The sequence below is a fragment of the Pristis pectinata genome, chromosome 19, assembly GCF_009764475.1.
Source record: "Pristis pectinata isolate sPriPec2 chromosome 19, sPriPec2.1.pri, whole genome shotgun sequence".
In the NCBI taxonomy this organism is placed as follows: Eukaryota; Metazoa; Chordata; class Chondrichthyes; order Rhinopristiformes; family Pristidae; genus Pristis; species Pristis pectinata.
Genome location: NC_067423.1, coordinates 22,475,796 through 22,496,056, shown reverse-complemented (window position 1 = coordinate 22,496,056; position 20,261 = coordinate 22,475,796).

The following is a 20,261-nucleotide window of genomic DNA, read 5'->3' as shown; positions in this document are numbered from 1 at the left end:
TGCATATGGAATTACTTATTCGCAGCATTTATTTTTCCAGTGACTATGAGCCACTTTAAATACTTGTTGTAATCTCTAATCCAAATATCAATTTCACTTCAAAATTCCAGTGTAACTGAGTAAAAGGCCATGAATAACTGTGAGGTTTTGCAGAACAACATAAATATTTTTTGATGACACTATTAGTAGTCATACATCATTTATTCTCTCATTTTCCATGCTTATCATGACGTGCACTGATTCATGACTTACTGCTAATAGGGTTTATGCTGTAACATGTTAGATACAGTTAGTGTTGGCACACAGCAGATGTAGTGTGAACTATGTTAAAACACGATCAATTCCGACTGCCATTTAGCCTAAAGAACTGCTGGTAATCTATCAATAGGAAACATTATTGGTTTTCAGTTTACATTTGCTTCTATTTATAGACGATTACTGGAGTTCATGGTTGAGGTGAATTCCCAGTCTCTCCTGTGAATAATTGAGAAGAAGCAGGACATGTTGTTTATACAAGTTTCTCTGAGGTTTGTGAATAGATTTGGACAAGGACAGATGCATCTGTAACAGGGAGATTGGTCAGGACAAAGTCAGGACAAAGATATTTCCCCTTGCATTGGTCCTCTCACCATCTACTGCAGGTCCAGGCTGGTAACTGTGCCACTCAGCATTTGGTCAGTGGTGGCATTGCTGAGGCATTCTTGGTGATGGTCATGAAATTCTCCATCCAGAGTACATTCTCAGTGCTTATGTCAAGGATAAATATTTTTCATTTGCTGAGGGAGGGGAATAATCTGCAGGTTTCCATGCTCATATTTGATGTAATGCTAAAGGATTTTATGGTGTTTCGAGTCAATGCTGAAGATTCTTGGAACACTCTCTCTGCATTGTATACCTTGGTGCAGTCATTGTTAGCAGTCTATCCAATTAGTGGGACAAGGGTACTCAGAGATCATGATGAAGGGCCCAGGGATTTAACTGCTTCCCGTGACTGTGACTTCATCAGTATGTTGTTTCCTATTCTGAGGAACAGGTTCCTATTTCATTGCATCCCCAGATGATGCGGTTTTGCACATTCATCAGTGCTATGTTGGTATTTGCTGTGCTCAAATTCAATGCCAGTTGGTTCATGTTCTGACGAAGGGTCACAGATTTGAAACGCTGACTGTTTCTCTTTCCACAGATGCTGCCTGACCTGCTGAGTTTTTCCAGCATTTTCTATTTTTATTTGAAGTTATTTGATGCAGCAGTTTGCTACAACGATGTCTTACCAGCACACTTCAGAGGCTGGTTAAGAGTCAGTACTTTATTTTGCGTCTGGAGCCACTTATAAACCAGACATAATTCCTCCCTTGAAGGGCATCAATGAACCAGATCTATCTAGTGTACTGAAATTTTGGCAATTGAACAGCAGGACCATCTCATACAAATTCCCATGATGTGTGCTCTGTGTCCATAATAAATGTATAATTGATCCAGACATTTTAGTCTGCAGTGCTGATACTGCCCATTTCTCTTTTTCCATGTAATTTTGAAAGGAATGTTTTCTGTTAGGTTCCTGTGGAATCAAGCAAGCAGAGTAGTCAAGCTGTTTAAACAATTCTCACAAACAGACAATTGGAAAGCAAAAAGTATTAATTTTATTTATCTTTTTAAATATGCTGCAGAAAGCTCAGTAAAAATTGGGACACAGCCACAGATTAAGGTGGTATTGAACATATTGGAAGGTATTTTTTTAAATCAAATTTATTTTAATTGTTTTTAAAACCATGGAATTTTATGTTGTCTGAGGGAATAACAATCCTTCCAACGTAAAATTAGTTTTTAAGTCCAGAGAGATTGAGAAGAGTTTTTTTCATTAGAAGTCTAGTATCTTCATTAGAAGTATCATTAGAAGTCTAGTTGCACTTCATTTAACAAAACACAAGATTTTCAATGGTTTTCAAATTTTTTAATGCTGAGAATCATGTTTAAAAGTTGAAGCTCCCATCAGAAGCTCACTGATTCTGTATTGATTGCATCCTTTTGATCTCAGCATGCAATAGTGTCTTAGCAACCATCAGAAATTCAAGTCAACATGCAGCAAGTATCACGAGTTTCTCCATCTTGGCCTTTATGGTCATCCCATTTTTTGAAGTTTTAACAAGTGAGGGTGAAGTTCATTGTAAGCCATTTAAGCTGATTAGTGTAAAGCAATAACTTGAAAGTTAAAGGGAAAGAACTTTTGGTTGCTGATTATATGGCGAGGTTGTGGAACAGAAATTGCCTGCATTATTTTGCATTCAAGAGTGAGCTTGCTTCCTTATGCTTGTCCAAACGTAAATGCAGGCAATGAACTGTTGGTGATTTGAATGCCCGTCACTTGTAACTGAAATTTTAGGCCGTAGCTTGGACTCTACATATCCCTCAAGTATTCCTGTGATTTCTTGTATCTCTTTGAGATTGCTATCTCCCTTATTTAATGGCTAATGATATTATGTTAAAGGCAGCCTTTATCAATTCCTGCACAGTGATGCACTATAGGAGAGATCTATGAGAGATGCTGCTTACATACAAGCCACCTGGTTATCTTAGATTTTTTCTCCAGATGCCACTGATGTTTCATGCTGCCTAACAGTGTTCTGCTATCCAGTTGCCACCTGGCATCTTGTCATTAAATGTAGTTTGGGCACTGGCTCCTGTTCATGTGAGTTGCCTCATTTCACCAGTGGGCCACAATGTCTACATCCCAAAGTGCCTGAACATAGTGATCAAGGTAGTGCTTGGCCTCCACTCTCCAGCTTGAAGGTGGTACCTCCACAGTCTCCAGTTCTGCTCACTCAACATTATTTGAAGTAATGCATAAGTCTTGAATAATGTTATGAAAATCAAAAAAATGCCAGACACTGGGAATCTGAAATAAAAACAGAAAATGCGAGAGAAACTCTACAGGTCAGACAGCATGGTCAATCAGCACTTAGAGCAGAAACCCATTGGAATCTGTCCCTTTCTTTACTTATTTATGGTTTCTGCCTTGGAATGTTTTCAGTGTCCGAAACATCACATAAACACAGGTTGTTGTTCATGATTCCATTACTCTGGTATTCACTGGAATAAATTAAAGGGACCACTGTGACAGATCATAAATGTGGTGTTGTTAATTACACAATAGCACATCAATTTTCAATGTTTGTGGTGAAGGTTTGAATGCAAAATAGTACTGAAGGTTTGGTAAATGCTTCAAATAAACAACCCACTAACCATAACAAAAATTCCTAAAAGGACAGTGGTTTATTGTTATATTAACTTCATATTTTGTTCAATACTTTCAATCATCCTTGTGGACATTGCTTGAATCAGTATATTTTCCAATGAATACATATACAGGATAGTGAAAGCCTTTGAGTAAAGATTTAACGTTTTTGGTCAACTGTTCATGCAAGTTCAGTTAAACACCACCTCAGGTTTAAAATAAAATATATCCAGTGCTTCAAATTCTTAATATGCAGGAGAATTCACCTGAAGTCTACCTGACTTTTGAGAAGGATGGAAGTTGGATCTGATTGAAACTTATAAGGTTGGGAGAGAGAGTGTCAGAACTTTCCTCAGTCTATAAATTGGGTAAAATATCAGATTAGAGACATTAAGGAAATTTGATGAGGAGAAATTTCTTCATTTCAGGGCTTGTGAATGTTCTGAATTCTCTTCTTCATAGGGCTCGGATGCGCAGTCATTGGGGATTTTCAGGAATAAAATTGAAGGAACTTTGCATTTAATAGACATGGACAGAAATATGGGAGTGAGCTGGGAAATCAGCCATCATCTTCATTACTGGAGTAGGTTTCAGGGGCCATAAAGCCTAGACCTCTTCCTATTTTTCTACTGTTATGTTCTCAACAAGCCTGGTATTAGCTGATGAGAGCTGAATAAATCACTGACCTACCCTGATCAATCAGATGGCTTCCCTACCCAGGGCTGCTGAAGGATCTGAATCTGAAACTTTACTCCCAAACAATTTCTGATACCTATGCATATCCACCTTTCACATTCACAGACTGACCTGATCACCCTTCATAATTGGTGTGTTGCAGCATCTTGAATTAGTAAAAGTTTGAGCATACACTTAATCCTGGAAATTGTTCACTTCTGTTTTGTAAATGAAGGCATTAAACAAGTGGAAAGCTGATTGAGTAGTTCCGTGTGATAATTCCTTGGATTTATTGGTTCCTTTTAAACAAATCAACTATTTTATCTTAACAAGTACCAACCTTCAGTAAGTACAGGGAACTCTTGTCCCCAGGACAACCATTCTGTTTGTTTCCAGCTCATGCAGTAGAACATGGGAGTAATCACTAAGATTACAGACAAAGCTTCTCAAGCATCAGTGACTTCTCTATGGCTACAATATAGATTGTGAGCCACTAAATTGGATGTCTAAAATGCAGTGATGTTTTGTTAGATAATGCAGTGAAGGAAACGGCACTCACATGTTAATATATAAAAGCATACAGGAACTTCCTGTGACTTTAGTGCATTCCCAGTTAAATGTCTCATTCAGGAGGTTATTGTCCAAGATGCCTTATCCTTCTGAAGCCGTGTACAAATGGCATCTTATCACGTGATTTACCATTGTGTTATATATTAGTATAAAAAACTGGTGGAGGCTGACTGTCGTCCTTTAGGAAGTTTTTCTTTATTTTCTCCAAGTCTGCTGAAGGTATGTATCTGCCAATGCAGCCTTCACAGAGAACAAGCAAAATACATCTGCCAAAGATCAAAACAATGACACGAGCTAAGTCCCCAATAGCATCATGACTCTGCTGGCTTGGAGGAGAACTGTGATCATCTATAAACAATTAATCAATCAAAATCACTGCACATTGAACCCAGGTGGTCTGTATTTTGCAGAGAGTGCTGAATAATGGACCTCTATTTGCTGTCTAGTTACTCTTAGATGGCTTCACTGTTGTTTTTCACATTAATTTGGGCCAATGAGCCAGGTGAGGTTGTTGTACTTACCTGTTGAATATGTATTAAACTCAATAGAAGAATAACTGATTGTCCATTTCAAGTATAATTACATTCTAAATGAAGCTGTATCTTAAATTTTACTAAAGAATATCTCTACCTATTGGAAATTAATTTTTATGAGTCTTATTTCTTTAGTCTATAATAATTGCTGATATTATCAAATAACTTATTTAAATATTTTTTGTCTTTTTTTATTCCTCTTCAATTCCAGCCTCAAGCTGTCTCTTTATTATTTCTCTTTTTACACCTGATTTGACTCTGAATTAACTAGTTTCTAATTGGCACTACCTGATACTGAATCTACACTACTTATTAAGGGTTCTTTAACCTCATCCAAGAGTATTGCATTAACATATGCTAGAAAAACAAGCTATTCAACTCAACTGGTTTATGATCCCTTTATGAGCCTTCACCTTCCCACAATCATTCACCCTTACCACATAAACATCTGGTTCTTTCTCCTTGATATTTCTCCAGCTTAAATGCACCAAGCTCTCCCCGACTGCTCTTTGTGTTTCAGACTACACTCTGGATAGAAGGGTTTCTGCTGAGATCTCTACATTAGTGACTGACTATGCCCATTTATAGCCTTTAGCTTTAACTTTTCTCCCAACTGGAAATGTTGTCTCTCCACCCACCCTTTCAAACTATCAGATCATTTTTAAATGTTAGGTCACCCATTACTCTTCTCTTTTCCAGAGAAGCTCTCAGACTGCTTAATCTTCCTTGATGAGTGTTATCTCTCAGTTTTGATATCATTCTACTTTGTCCTTTCTTTACCTTGTCCAGTGTCTCTACCTCCTCTCCCTTTGATTGGTTAAGACACACCATTCACCCTGTTCACAGAGGTCACACATTCTTTGCAGTGAGCATTGCACTTTCCTGTTAGTTAGCTGAAAGGAACTTACAACACTAAACCTAAAATAACCACTGTGAGCAAGTGCAAGCGGAATAAGCTCCTGAGCACAAAGTTCAACCCAATATTGCAGCCTCAATGCTTGTCTCTCTATAAGTGAAAAAAAATACCCGATACCAATCTGACCATCAATGTATGGGTGAGAAATCCGTTCCAGTCACAGTGATTCAAATGATTATGGTTGTCTAACCTACACTCTTTAAGTCACAATCTGTAGCCTTTGAGCCCGGGTAACCCCAAGCAATTCTGTCTATTTATACTTACATTTCTTACTTGCTGTTTGAACATTTCATTAGACAGATGTTTGCCAGGTGTATGAGTGGCCAGGCATTAACCAGGTGTGGTTACAGAGGTGGAACAGATGTGCCAAAACTGTGACAGAAGAAGTTGATGTGATAATGCATCATCCTCCTGTGTAAGTTATTTACTCATTTACGGATGTATATTAAATACTTTCTGGCATTGTACCGTTGCTCAACTGTAATTTGAGACATACAGTAAAGTGCCAGTATAATGTACAGAGTCAGAATACCAGCTAAGATTTTAAATCACTAAAAACCACATGGATAGTGATGATTGCTCAGTTCACTAAAGCTTGTCAAAACATGCATCCCGCCATCATTTGTACAGCACAGCCTTTCAGTTACTAATTGCTCCAATTAGTTAGTTTACTGTTACACAACTTGAAAACTGATGTGATGAGATAATTGGTATAATCTTTTTTATTCCCACTACAAAACCAATACAACCTTAGAAGAGCACTGCAGAGATAGAATGCTATTTATTCACTTAAACTTTAGCTCAATATTCTGTACAAATGATATTTTATCTCAAAGTGAAATAAAGATACTTAACAGCATTTTTCACATCCATTTCATTGCAATATTGTAGAAAATAGTACAGATGCCTATTAGGTGTTTTATTTGTTAGATCACATATTGTACCCACATACCTATTAGAGTTGGCTGTTCTAATGCAAATTGCTAATGGTCAGTTTGTGCATCAAAAGTAAGTCTGGAAATAGGGAAAAGAGTGTTATTGAGGAGCCTTCTTGGAGTAGAACAATAGCATGTTTATCTAGTCTAGCTCACTTGATGTCTACAGAGTTATTTTCAACCTTCCAGTTTAATTGGCAACAAGTCAAAGCCTGGTGAGGAGAGAGTTGATGACCTAAGTAGTTCAAAGCCATTCAGTTATCATGTTTTCCAATTTGCAGTGCAATGATTTTATTTCAATAAATTGTTTTTCTGGTCCCTTGCAAATTTGAGTTCATTAGCTACCTCATCAAATGCAGTTCCCCTCTTCTCTCCTCATTCCAGTCATTAATGGTTGGTGAATTTGAGTAATGCTCAATGGATTTCTGAATCTAGGTCCTTCATGTTGGAAACCCCCTCACCTAAATCCAGAATCTCCTCTTTCTATGCAAGTTCCTTATCTAAATGTTACTTTTCATGAAAAAAGATTTTTGAAGTTTGAACATCATCCAATATTCATTCGGATATCTCATCCTCGTGATTCAAAAGCTTGGTGCCTCTTCTGAACTTGCTGTTTACTAAGTTACTTCCATGCAATTGTTATGATTATAAGTTTTTCAGTTACTTCAGTGCATTCTTCGTCTTCTTTTCAGGCAGTCCCTTGGGCTGAGGATGACTTCCTTCCACCCCAGCTTCGTAGGCTCTGAGGTGACTGATGAGGCCAGTTTGGGGACTGCAGACTCTTCCACAAATGTGATTGACAAGGTGTAAAGGAGGGTAGTTTGTGTGATGGTCTGCTCCTTCTACTTGCATGCCTGACACCAGGTACCAGACAATCTATTCCAAGCTCTGCCACAGGCAGAGTTTACCAGGCGCACAGAGGAAAATATTCAGGGATGTATTGGTATTGGTTTATTATTGTCACTTGTACCGAGGTACAGTGAAAAACTTGTCTTGCAAACTGATCATACAGGTCAATTCACTACACAGTGCAGTTACATTGAGTTAGTACAGAGTGCATTGACGTAGTACAGGTAAAAACAGTAACAGTACAGAGTAAAGTGTCACAGCTACAGAGAAAGTGCAGTGCAATAAGGTGCAAGGTCACAACAAGGTAGATCGTGAGGTCATAATCCATTCATTGTATAAGGGAACCGTTCAATAGTCTTATCACAGTGGGGTAGAAACTGTCCTTAGGTCTGACGGAACATGCCCTCAGGCTCCTGTATCTCCTACCCGATGGAAGAGGAGAGAGAATGTCCCGCGTGGGAGGGGTCTTTGATTATGCTGGCTGCTTCACCAAGACAACGAGAGGTAAAGACAGAGTCCAAGGAGGGGAGGCTGGTGTCCGTGATGCACTGGGCTGTGTTCACAACTCTCTGTGGTTTCTTGCAGTCCTGGGCAGAGTAGTCGCCATACCAAGCCCGTGATACATCCAGATAGGATGCTTTCTATAGTGCATCGGTAAAAGTTGGTGAAAGTCAAAGGGGACAAACCAAATTTCTTCAGTCTCCTGAGGAAGTAGAGGCACTGGTGAGCTTTCTTGGCCATGGCATCTACATGATTTCACCAGGACAGGTTGTTGGTGATGTTCACACCCAGGAACTTGAAGCTCTCAACCCTCTCGACCTCAGCACCATTGATATAGACAGGTGTCTGTACACCACCCCCTCTCCTGAAGTCAATGACCAGCTCTTTTGTTTTGTTGACATTGAGGGAAAAGTTGTTTTCATGACACCATTCCACTAAGTTCTCTATCTCCTTCCTGTACTCCGACTCATCGCTATTTGAGATATGGCCTACAACGGTGGTATCATCTGCAAACTTGTAGATGGAGCTAGAGCAGAATCTGGCCACACAGTCATGAGTGTATAGGGAGTAGAGTAGAGGGCTGAGGACGCAGCCTTGTGGGGCACCAGTGTTGAGAATGTCCTCTAAACTTCCTTGAAGAAATTCAACATAACCACTGATTCCAGGGGATCTCTTGTCTATGACCACTGAAAGTGGAGAAGGACCATTTCAGATGATATTGAGAACCTTAGTGTCTCACCTGCTAAAGAAAAGCATTTTGTATACGTTTTTTAAAATGTTCTTATTGACCTGTCCTGTTATGGCTTAGAATCTAGGGACATGCACTCCCTCTGTCCTTCTGCACCAGTGAGTGTTTGACCATTTATTGTATATCCCCTTGCCTTGTTGCAACTCCCCATACATCACCTCACATTTTTCTGCATTTGATTCATTTGCCACTTCTCTGCTCAACTGACCAGCTGTCTAAACATTTGCTCTTTATTGTCAATTCCCAATTTTTGTATCATCTGCAAACTTCATTGTCACCCCCTACTATGTGTAGGTCTGTATCATTAACATGAAGAAGATTAGCAACCTATAGATTGGGCCGATTCCAGGCTGGAGCTGGAGGTGTCTACCACACATCAGAGTTTGCCACACACTGTTGCAGAAGGGAAGTCAGCGATACTTCTGCGGATGGTGTCCTGGCAGCAGTTGCTCATTTTGCAGCAATCCACTGTTCACCCATCATCGACAAAATGAACGTTGCCACATGCTGTCAATGGATACAGGGAATGATTGAACTTCTTATGGAAAGGGCACAAAGTTTACCCCTGTGTTATAATTTCTAAGATTTTCTGGCCAATTGGGAACCATGAGATTGCAACAGTTTGGTTTAAAATCTTTCATTTCTATCTTTCTGATGATGCATATTTTTAATGAAGTGACCAATCCATTACTGCTCATGCTCTATCAGAAACTCAGTCAACCTCTGTGTTAATTACTCCCATCAGACTATTTTTTGGGAGTCATATCCTGTTTACTGGAACAAGCAAGGTCTCTGTGATGTGTTGAGCTTTCCCTGTAATGATGTAAACCTTTGCACATTATCAATCTTTCTTTCTACATGATTAATCAAATTATTGTGATTCATTTTAATCATATTCTCCATTTGCCCAAACTGACTTATGTAATAATAAGTGCCTTTTATTTCTTTATATATATCATTCTTAATTTTCAAGGGTACATTTATATTTTTTATCTATTACTGATGTAATTAATTTTGTTCCTTGTTTTCCTAACTGTATTAATTGTTTCTGATGATATCCTTTATGGTATTTGATGTAATGTAGTTGTTATATGATCTCTCTGTACATTCCTTGTACAAACAGAGAAGTACCTTTCTAATCTTTTATTGCTATTCCTAGAAACTCTGTTCAGCATAGCAACTGTGGTTGTTTGGCTGTTCCATTGCAGTCACCCTCTGGCCATGATTGTGGTGTACAGCTTGTTCTCTTGGGAGCACTTTAAGATGTTGCCTTCGTTTCATCACTTGATTTTTCTTATACAGCTGATTACGTACCAATGTAAGTTTACTCAATGTCTTTGTAGTTGCAGGTTTGGTGAATAATTTTGTTTCTTCCTCTTCTTTTACTAATTGCAATATCCTCCTTCAAGGTATTCAAGAGATTGAGGCCTCAATAACTTTTGAGAGTGATCCATCACAAGTGAAAGAAAATGAACCTGTTGGAACCATAGTAACCACAGCCAAAGATGTGAGCATTTTAACCAATGACTCTTCTACCTTCTCCTTGTCTCCTTCAGTTGCTGGATTTCGAATCAATCCTGGTAAGTAATTAATGATTAATTTACCAAATGTCGACCTGGACAGAATATATCACACAGTAGATGCCACTTTAATAATTTGACATTCATACCTCCTGAGTTCACTTTAGGTGTGAAACGGCCTTTCTCTGCCTCATTATCACATAACGTGTTTCCACATAGATCTGCTAGCTTTATGTTGGCAAAGCTGCAGAAATTCTGCAAGGAGTCCCTCAATCCTATTCACAAAGATTTTGCCTGACCTTCCATTGATGTTATGGTAGACGTTGTAGAGGGGGCATCTTTGGTCTTGCATCCCACTTGGCAGCCACCAATCTAATGAATTCCAACATCTAATGATGGCAAAATATGCAGCTGTGCCTTGTTTGCAGAGGGCGCTTTAGCCATGTGAGATGTTGCCGTGTGTTAAAAGGAGACAGGACCAGAAATATTCATGGGTCACAGGCAGAAGTGTGGAGTTCTGCTGCAGGAACTAAGAAGATGATCGATCTCCCTGGACAGCTGGAGCTGCATGACCCCAGTCATGTTGAGGTTCCTGTATACTTTTTGGTGCAAGTCACCTTTCTCTGGTTCTCCCTCACCCTTCTAACTACAGCATCATTGCCACCAGCCCACCAAATTGCAGCACACATTGCTGAATGCCAGTCTTCATTCAGGGTCAGGAAGGTGATTCGTTAACAGAGTGCAGAAGCTCTCCAAAGTCATTCAGAGTGTGTCTCAGCAAATGTTCTGTCAGAATAAAGACAGAAAATGCTGGAACTACTCAGCAGGTCAGGCCGCATCTGTGGAAAGAGAAACAGTTAACGTTTCAGGTCAAAGACCCTTCATCACAGGCATCTAATTTTCAGTGTCCTGTCAGAAATTCCTGAGACATTCCAGTAGACTGAGCTGTTTGAAGATTTCCCTTTTTGGTGGTAAATGTCATTTGAAATACTATTGCTAGCTTCTATTTTGACTGTTGAGGTAATGAGTTCCATAGGATTTGGACCAAGTGAATCAAGTGTGTCAATTCACAAATGTAGCATTTGTCTTTATTCATGTGATCCCACAGGCAGTGTTCAGGGCCATTTAAAAATATCAGAGCTAAGTTAGCATTAATTCAGAAATAAACCCAATTTGAGTGTGGTCCGTGACATTGTTATACTCGTCTTGGGCAATGTAATGATGTTTCCTCTTTGTCATTTTACATGGCTGAACCTTGACTATTACCTCTCCTCCCATGGGGGACTGTGCTAACGGAACGCTGCTCCCTGCTGCTTCAGTAACATTAATTCACCTGTTTCTACCAGTACTCCTCTCACTTTGTGGTCCCTGAACTATCCAAGGTTTCAACTCCTTTCTAAATTCTGTGTGAAGTTGGAGACACAATCGGATGCACGACAGCTGTGGCAGGGTTTGCATGCCATTATTTCCTATAGGGTGAAACCTACCAGCATAAATGGCTGGTAGTACACTCCCCGACGAGCTCAATGCCTTTTATGCACACTTTGAAAGGGAGAATAACACTACACCTGTGTGAATCCTCACAGCATCCAGCCACCAAATCTCTGTCTCAGAGGCCAACGTCAGAACATCCTTCAAGAGGGTGAACCCTCACAAGTTGTCAGACCCTAATGGTGTACTTGGCCAGGTACTGAAAACCTGTGTTGACCAACTGGCTGGAGTGTTCAAGGACATCTTCAACCTCTCACTACTGCCTCAGTTCCCAATCATACTGGTGCCCAAGAAGAGCAGAATGAACTGCCTCAAAGACTATCACCCAGTAGCACTTATACCTATTGTGATGAAGTGCTTTGAGAGGTTGGTCATGGCTAGAAATAACTCCTTCCTGAGCAAGGACCTGGACCCGCTGCAATTTGCCTACCTCCACAACAGGTCTATAGTGGACGCAATCTCACTGGCTCTCCACTCAGCTTTGGAGCACCTAGACAGCAGCAAACATATGTCAGGCTGCTGTTTATCGATTACAGCTCAGCATTCAACACCATCATCCCCTTAGTGTTAATCAACAAGCTTCAGACCTGGGCCTCAGTACCTCCCTCTGCCTTTGCCAGTGCCTTTACTTCATTAGGAGTTTGAGGGGATTCGGTATGTCACCAAAGACTGCAGATTTCTATAGATGTACAGTGGAGAGCATTCTGACAAGTTGCATCACATCCTGGTATGGAGCCTCTGATGCACAGGATCGCAAGAGGCTGCAGAGGGTTGCAGACTCAGCCAGCTCCATCATGGGCACAACTTTCCCCACCATTGAGAACATCTTCAAGAGGCAGTGCCATCACTAAGGACACTCACTGTCCAGGACATGCTCTCTTCCCATTACTACCATGGGGAGGAGGTACAGGAGCCTGAAGACCCACACTCAATGATTTAGGAACAGCTTCTTCCCCTCTGCAATCAAATTTCTGAATGGTCCGTGAACACTACTTCATTATTCTTTTATTTTGTGCTACTTATTTATTTTGTAATTTATACTAAGTTTATGTCTTTGCACTGTACTGCTGCTGCAAAACAACAAATTTCACAACACGTAAGTCAATGATAATAAACATGATTCTAATTCTTAAGTGTTGTCATTGCATCTGACTCCACCACCATGTCAGGCAGTCAGTTCCAGATATAAACCACTCTCTGTGTAAAAAAACTTTAACCTCAAATCCCCTTTAAAAATCCTTCCTCTCACCTTAAACCTACAACCTCTTGTTTTTGATACCCCCTACCATGGGAAAAAGATTTTGACTATCTACCCTGTCTATGTCTCTCATAATTTTATATACTTCTGTAAGGTCACCCCTCAGCCTCCTTTGCTCCAGTGAAACCAAACTCAGGCTATCCAATCTCTCCCCATATAGAAAGTCCTGTAATCCAGTCAAAATCCTAATGAATCTTCTCTGCACTTTCTCCAGTGCAATCACATCCTTCCTATAGTGTGGTAGTCAGTACTGGATGAAACACCCCAAGTGCGACCTCACCAGTGTTTTGTAAACTGGCAAAATAACATCCCAACTTTTATATTCTGTGCCCTGACCTATGAAGGCAAGTTTGCCATATGCCTTCTTCACCATCCTTCCTACCTGTGTTGCCATTTTCAGGGAAATATAGACTTGATATCCAAAGTCCCTCTGTTCATCAACATTTCTTCAATCTCTCCCATTTACTGCATATGTTCCACATTCTTGGGTTTTATGACAATTGCACTGTAACTTGCCAGCATAAAGAAAATGTTAGGATGATTTGAGCATTGATGGAGGTGTCTCAACTACACAGTCAAAAGAAGTAGTTTCATTCCTCAGCTTTGCCCAGCTTTCGTGCACTTAACCTAAAATACACTTAACAATTTAGTGAACTAAATGCATCTGTTTTAACACTTCTTCCAATAACACTTTAAAAACTTAACATCTTCTTGCATTTGTAGAGATAAGCGTTACAAATATTTTCCTTCATTTCAGACAGTGGCTTCATAGTAACTACAGAAGTGTTTAACTTTGAAAGTAAGAATCCAAAAACCTTTCAGCTTGGAGTGCAAGTCAAACAGAACTCTTACACTGACAAAACGTTTCTGCAAGTGTCCATTGCAGATGTCAATGAGGCCCCTGTGTGTGAAGATCCAAAGTTTGTTGCAGGAACAAGTATATTATTTTTAGTTTTGAAAAGAAATTTGGAATGAAATAATACTAATGTACAATTTTGTGGTGCAATGATTTAGAGATTTATTTGTGTAACTTGCATGCTTATATGCTGGTGTATAAAGTAGATAATTGTCAGTTATCTCTGACACCTACCCTGCCAAGGTAAATGGGGCCTTTGGGGTGTGGGAGGCTGTGGGGTGGAGGGGTTGGATGTCGCTGTGTTCACATAATTCCCGTAATATACTGGAAGGAAATTTCCAGAAATACCCACTCATACTTTTTATATAAATTAAATATCTTGAAATTTGTCTTTTCTTTGAAGATCTTGTCATGACTCTAGCATGTGAAGAACCCTTACTTTGCCTATTCCCTGAAAGTGGTGACACAGGTAGATAGGGTGATGAAGAAGGCAGTTGGCATGGTTGGGGCAATGAGTACAAGTGCTGGGACTTCACGATGCAACTGTACAAGCCACTGGTGAGACCATATTTGGAATGTTATGTGCAGTTCTGGTTGGCAGCTATAGGAAGTATGTCACTAAGCTGGAAAGGGTGCAGAAAAGAGTCACAAGGATGTTCCTGGACTAAAGGGCTTGAGTTTTAAGAAGAGACTGGATAGGCTGGGTCTGTTTACAAATTTAAATTTTAAATTAAATTTTTTAATTTTTTAGTTTTATTCACAGCATGGTAACAGGCCCTTCCAGCCCAACGAGTCTGCGCCGCCCATTTTATACCCAATTAACCTACCCGTACGTCTTTGCAATGTGGGAGGAAACCGGAGCACCCGGAGGAGACCCACGCAGACACAGGAGAACGTACAAACTCCTTACAGACAGCGACGGGGATCGAACCCCAATCGCTGGCACTGTAATAGTGTCGCGCTAACCACTATGCTACCGTGCCGCCCTGGAATATGGAAGGCTGATGGGTGACCTTATACAGGTATATAAAATCATGAGGGGCAGAGATAAGGTGAATTGTCACAGTCTTTTTCCAAGCATAGGGGAGTCTAAGACTAGAGGGCATACATTTAAGGTGAGAGGGGAAAGATTTAAAAGGGACCAGAGGAGGAACTTTCTCACACAGAGGGTGGTGAGTATGTGGAATGAGCTGCCAGAGGAAGTGGTAGAGAAGGGTACAATTAGAATGTTCAAGATATATTTGGACAGGTTTGTGGATAGCAAAGGTTTAGAGGGACATGGGCTAAATGCAGGCAAATGGGACTAGCTGAGGTCAACAACTTGGCATGGACGAGTTGGGCTGAAGGGCCTGTTTCCATGCTGTGTAGCTCTATGACTCTATGATATTGACTCTCACTTACCAGACCTACAGCTTCCATCTTGTCAGTTTAAGAGGACTCATTCAGACAAAGCCACTCCTTTCCCATCACAGCCTTTCTGACGTTGATGGTCTTTTTTTGGATGTGCCACAGCTTTGACCTGAACAAGGCTCCGTTCTTGTTAACTGGGCTCTGTCAGGACTGAACGCATCTACGTTTTAGGCTAATTTTTAGGCCCCTTTACTCCCACTAAATCTAAAATGGGCTGGCCCGTAGGTTTCCAGCACAAAGTCTTTACCTGTGTACTCAAATTATATCTTAACTAGTTAATATTCCAAAGGAATGACACAGTGAGGAGAGAGGGGGAGCAAGCAAGGTGGTGTTGTAGTAATTAATTATAAAATGTAAGAACCCTGAACAGTTTTGAGCAGCAAAAACGTACACAATTCTTTCCTAAAACCCATTAATATTTCCCCTTTCTTTGAACCAATCCCCCCTCACATCATTTGTTCTAGATCTGTGGAGAAATACCCAAGGAATACATAAAATAATTAAAAATATTTCATTTGTGCTACTGCATGTATTGATATTTATTGAGATGTAAAAGGAATCCTGATCGATGGGACATAGATGTGGGAGGAAACTATCAACCTTAGTCGTTCAACAATTGAGCATCCAAGCTCGCCAAGGTCGACAATTCCAAAGAATTACAAGCATCTAAATGAAGAGATTTACCCCCATCTCAACTCTGAGTGGCTGACCCTCTTATCCTAGGATTAAGCATTCTAGGCTTTCCAGCTGGACACAACAGCCTCTCAGCATCCACCGTGCCGTGGCCTTAAACATTACAATGAGATCAACTCTCATTCTTAATTCTGGAAGATCTTAACCTGTTCAGATCACTCTCATCTTACAAGCAGCTCTGTCATTCAGGAATCAAGCTAGTGAAGTTTGTAGTGAATCGAGTTTGATTCATAGATCCCACTGGGATAACAGACTAATTAAATCTACAGATCCATATTGTATTGCCTGAAAGAAACAGACTTCTTGAGATGATCTTTCTCAGGCAAATGTCTAAATTTAGTTAACAGCTTACACTGAGTCAGTTTTTGCATTTTGGTGCTAACCCTTTGTGTGCTGTACAAAAATGTTGTTAATCAAGAAAATTAGGCACTCACATTAGTCCATATCCCCACAATCATAATAAAGTCTGAGTGGGACTTTTACTTGCTGGTCAGATTCTGCTTTGACCCCCAACCCATTTTCCTGGTCCAGACACAATGGATAAAAAGAGTCTTCCTATTGATGGAAGGGTTAAGAACAATATGACTTAGAATGAAAACATTTGGCATAAGAACCAAAAGTGATGTGAGAAAGCCCTTTTTATGCAGAGAGTGGTTAGAATCTGGAATGTACTGTCAAGGATAGTAGTTGAGACAGATTCAATCAGTGTTTTAAAGGGAGCTCGCTAAGTATCTGAAAGGAGAAAAAATGCAGGGCTACAGAGAGAGTAGGACTAGCTTGGTCACTCTTGCACAGAGCTGGCACTCATTTAATTGGTTGAATGGCTTGCTTCCCCATTGTAACCATTCAGTGACTATAGTTCATCACTTGAAACTTAAGCTTAAACATGTAGTCTGACAATTCCTTGAAGGACTGAGGGAGTGATACAGTATTGGAGGTGACATTGTTCGGATGAGATGTCAAGAAGATCCCATGTCTGCTTTTGTGTGTTTTGAAGAAAGCAGGAGAGTTAGTTCTTGCGCCATGACCAATATGTATGCAGCACTTAGCATCACTTAAACCAAATGTTATCTGGTCATAATCAAATTGTGGCTTGTGGGAGCTTGCTGCAAGCAATGAGGCTGTTGTTCTTCCCACACAACGTGACTGTACCTCAAATATATTTGAGTGGGTGTAAAGCATACTGATGTTGCGGAAGTTGCTAAAGCTGCTATGGAAATGCACATCTATCCTTCCTTTTATGGACTAAAACACTAGAAATAGGCTTCAACAGCTGATTTTCATGTATAATCTCATTCCATTCCATCCATCTCATTCAATGTTTTCTTTTTATCTTCAATTTTTGAGGTGCTGCTGTCACTGGTAAGGCCAGCACTTATTGCCTGCCAGTAATCGCCCTTGAAAATGTGGTGCTAAACCAGTTTCATGAACTATTGCAGTCATTTCTGATGAAGGTGCCACCCAGTGTTTTTGGGTAGCGAATTCCAGGATTTGGACTTGGCAAGGATGAAGTAGTCAGGATGCTCTGTGGATTGTAGAGACACCTGCAAGTGGTGGTGTTTCTATGCACCAGCAAGCCTTCTTGGTGATATAGTTGACACGTTTGGGAAGTGCTGCCAGTGTGGTCCAGACGAAGACATGCAGTGCATCTTGTAAAAGGTAGAGGTAGAAGGTATGAAGATTTAGCATAGGGGTACTATTCAAGAAGGCTGCTTTATCCTGTATTCAGTCAGGCTACATGAAAGTTGTTGGAGTTACACTTACCCAGGCAAGTGCAGAGTAATTCATTGTGCTCCAGACATGTTACTTGCTGATGGTTGATGGGCTCTAGGAATGTCAGGGGGTTAGTGATTCACTGCAGGATACCTGATAGATTGTAGGTCACCAAAGCAACTTAAGATATACATATTTGCTATTTAATGTCACAAAATATAATTTTAAACTTATTAGCATTTTGATTTACAGCAGGGTATATCTGACAGAGCAGTTACATTGGCATTGCTCATTGCAAACTTAAACATGAATGAGGTCGTTCAAAATTGACTGTTCTGATAACTCTGGGATCATTTTCCATCAACTGCCCTCTCTAAATCAACATTTTAAACTCTTTTTAGACTCTGTAGAGATTACTGAGAACATTGCCATTGGCACCCACATTTACACCATATGTGCTAAAGATGAGGATGGTGGAGAAACTCTGAATGTAGGTATTTCTTTTCGGTACAGTTCCAATGTGCATCATGGTTTTAATATGTATTGTATTGTTATCAGAATAGCTTTCTTATAATTAAACAAAGCTATCTAAATAAAAATGTTAGAATTATAAAAATTATACAGGGATCTTTGTGCTAAGACATTGAAGAGTAGACACATGTTATAGATCAGTAACTGTTCTTTTTGCGAACTGTCCTTTTATAGTCTTAATGGGCAAACTTCCCATCTCCTGAGAAAGGGAGTGGGCCAGAGTTAAATCTGGAAGTAAAGATAAATTGGTTGAGGCAGAGATTGTAAGGCAAATTTCTAACCCATGTGAAGATGAAAGGTTGGTTGTGCATATTATTCATTATATATTGGGAATAAACTGACTTTTAAGGTGTTTAATGTGCTGTGTTCATGACTGCACTGAGCTATGTTACGTTGCAAACTAATTGTGTGACTCTTTTAAATACAGTACAAGATTGAAAGTAAGGATACGTTCCCAACTAATTGTGGAAATGTTTACAGAATTGATCAAGCATCTGGTGCTGTCTTTATTGCTTCTTCACTAGACTATGATGCAGGATATCATGTAAGCCCTTTATTTCATCAATCCACCTGTCTTTATCTGGATTAAATAATTATACTGAATATATCCACCCTCAGCACATGTCCCACAATCAATAGCCTCAATTAATATCACTCCAAACAGTAACAAATAAAAATTGAACTACCTTAGCAAAAGCTTATTAAAGAAAGGAAAAACATGTCATTTCTTGTGGTTTTCTGCTGACTATGAGAAACTGGTCTCACTCTGTATAAAGGGGCTGTACAAGCAACTGTCATTTTTGAGACAGACTTGATTTGGCCTTGGCAATTAGTCTCTAAGTGACACTGAAGTGTTCAGGTTTAGGACTTGTCTCTATGATGAGTAAATAAGTAGGTTGAAACATTAAGGGCAAGTTAGCTTGAAGGGGACTGCATCTTAGCAGCAGATAACTGTACACAGAGCAATTGATCCCTCCTGTCTTTTGCTGAAGACTAAAACACTCTTGTTGCTGTTATGCAAATGGTATACTTAGGATTGAATACCCATACAGATGTAAGTCAGCATTTCTTTCAACAAAACCCAAAGCAGAAATACAGATTATCATCGGCATTTACCCAGTATTTTTAAGTGACAAATTATGATAGGAAATTGTTTATCAGCTCGCATCAGCAAATGTATGAACTTTAAGTTAGTGGGTAAAGTATTTGTTAAATCAGGAAGCTTGAAGCTGCATTTAACCTCATAATTTTGTGGGCTGCGTGAAGAAAATATCTAATATTTATGAAACATCAAGAATTGTCAGTAATTACAATTTATAAATTAGTTTCGATTGCCATTTTATTAAATTCTGCTTTGTTGCTGCTTCCCAATTTTATGAGCTTGACACCTTAGTTGCCAATATAGTAGATACTGAGATTGGTTGAGTTGCGGCAGTGGGATATCAGGAGGCAAGATCATGCACACCCAGCTATATGTTTATTAAGAAACCTACCAACTGGTGATAGTGTATTACCAAGTGGTCAGCGAGGCCACACACAGAGCTGGGTTTCTTGTATGCAAGTGGAGCGGTTGCTTCATTTATCTATTATGCATCTTCCCATCCTTTAGCACCCACAAACATCCAAGGATGTGATTGACTCTCTAAGCACCTCTATCATTTATTCCCTCTGAGACAAGTTATTCCTTGACACTGGCAAGTCAGCCTTCCAGCCTTAATGTTTGAAGAGTCTCTCTGAAGATCTCAGTTCAGTTTGAAGGTTGTGGACAGAAGCTTAATTCTAAATGCTCCCATTCTCTGGAGCATTAACATCGCAGATAAAGGGTTCATT